General features: G+C 39.3%; 1 long non-coding RNA gene across 1 annotated transcript; it reads right to left on the bottom strand.

Annotated features, from left to right (window-relative positions):
• Positions 1 to 305: 305 nt before the first annotated feature.
• Positions 306 to 709, bottom strand: LOC107834584 (uncharacterized). Its single transcript, XR_001660385.1, has 2 exons — positions 624 to 709; positions 306 to 386 (listed from the first exon to the last, which is right to left on the bottom strand). It is a non-coding gene; the product is annotated as an uncharacterized LOC107834584 (long non-coding RNA).
• Between the last annotated feature and the right edge of the window lie 1,261 nt (positions 710 to 1,970).

Genomic DNA, 1,970 nt, shown 5'->3' with positions numbered 1-1,970 from the left:
TCATTTTCTAATTTGACCTTGAAGGTCCAACATGATGCAGCATGTTTAAAGCAGTCCATAACTCTTTTAATCACAGATAAAAATATGTATGTACAGTGTGGGGTCAGAGGTCAGCAGTGATCTGGGTATATCTGTGTGTGTTTTCCTGCATGCTGAGCTCATAAAATGCTGCAGGCGGTGGGATACTTGGAAATGAAGACCTTGTTCTCCGTCCCGTACACGTAGAAGCTTTTAGATGATGACTGAATGAATAAGAAGAATTTTGTGTACAGATACGATTATTTGTGTTGAAAATAGCAAACTGACTTGTAAAGATGGCTGAGGGGGTTTTGAGGAGGCCAGGTTCAGGTTTGTCATATCCTGAGACATTGCCTCCAGCGCCTGGTCTGAGGAAAAGTGAAGAAAAGTGTGGAAACATTTTCAAAGTATTTAACAGAAAAGAAATGCTTTATTGTAATGAGTAATAATGTGTGATGATAAAATGTCGTAAATGAGCACTATTCTGAAACAACTGACATTGTATATCTCATGTTATTGTGACAAAAGATGGCCAGTCAGAAGATGGGAGGTCACTTTAAGCTACATGGGGTCTAGAAAATGTAGATTTGATGAGAAAACTCAACTCAAACTTTCCCAGATCATGGAGAGATCGAATGCTCCACCGTGATCACTTGATTCTCCATCTAGAGGAAACAATACAGAAAACACTCTTTCTACTTGATTCTGCCTCATGAGAACATGTGTCAGTACTAAGCATCAAACACATAATAAATAGAAGCAGAGACAAGCCCACCTATACAAGTTAAATTGTTTTTGATATTTTACATGTTCACCAAATTACCGTATTTTCCGCACTATAAGGCGCACCTTCAATGAATGGCCTATTTTAAAACTTTTTTCATATATAACACGCACCGCATTATAAGGCGCATAGAATAGACGCTACAGTAGAGGCTGGAGTTACGTTATGCATCCACTAGATGGAGCTGCACTAAAGGGAATGTCAACAAAACAGTCCGAGTCCGGTCGGCGAGGAGAACCTTCCTCCACTGGGCAGACGATGGTCACCCTTCTCCGTTCGTGCACAGCATGTTCGTGTAAAACGTGGTGCTAAATGACCTGCAGACGACCTGATTATAGACGGTCGGTAGGTATATAGGTCAGTCAAACTTTATTAATAGATTACAAACCAGAGTTCTGACAACTATCCCAGCATGCACCGCGCGCTTCTTCTTCTACGGGCGAAAATGAAGTCGGCGGCTGCTTACCGTAGTTGCTAGACCTGTTGTGGCTTAATATTGGTCCATATATAAGGCGCACTGTCGGCTTTTGAGGAAATTGAAGGTTTTTAGGTGCGCCTTATAGTGGGGAAAATATGGTACTTCTATTTTCCAGCAAACTCAGCAGCTACAAATTTTTACTGATGAAGACTTAAAAAAATCAAGGTATTTTGATCTGTTTAGTTGTTTTTTTTTTTCCTTTTTCAAAGTACTCTGGATATTTAGAAGCTGTTTGGCACACTTCTAAGGGCGTAAATACCATCTCATTATTGGGGGGGACCATAAAAAGGAATATTTCTTAAGGCCAATTTTTTGGGGGTCAGCAAAGTTGCAGTGAAATGTAATATAATTTTTGGTCTCGCAGTTGCAAGACCAAAAATGACTAGTAATGCACATCAAACGTGTGTTTTTCTAAGTAAGCAACATGTTGAGAAGTAAAATTAAATTCAAATGTTGTTTAGATACATTCTGTTTATTTCTTGTAAGGGGACACATCCTGAACCTGTCAGTGTAGTGGTTGTTCAAAACCCAAAACTATGGGGAAAAAATATCTGCTCTCCACACTTTACAGAGCTTACACAAGTACAACATTTGGTTTCATGTGTTTATGCCTATGTTTCTTCTGTCAAAACTTATTGTGATTATTTCATTGATGTTTCCAGACCTCAAGATCCTGGAGTCAGGAGAAAA

This window comes from Poecilia formosa, unplaced genomic scaffold (genome assembly GCF_000485575.1).
Source record: "Poecilia formosa unplaced genomic scaffold, Poecilia_formosa-5.1.2 Scaffold677, whole genome shotgun sequence".
NCBI lineage: Eukaryota > Metazoa > Chordata > Actinopteri > Cyprinodontiformes > Poeciliidae > Poecilia > Poecilia formosa.
The sequence above is the reverse complement of the archived record's forward strand: the minus strand, read 5'-3'. Positions and strand labels throughout refer to the sequence as shown.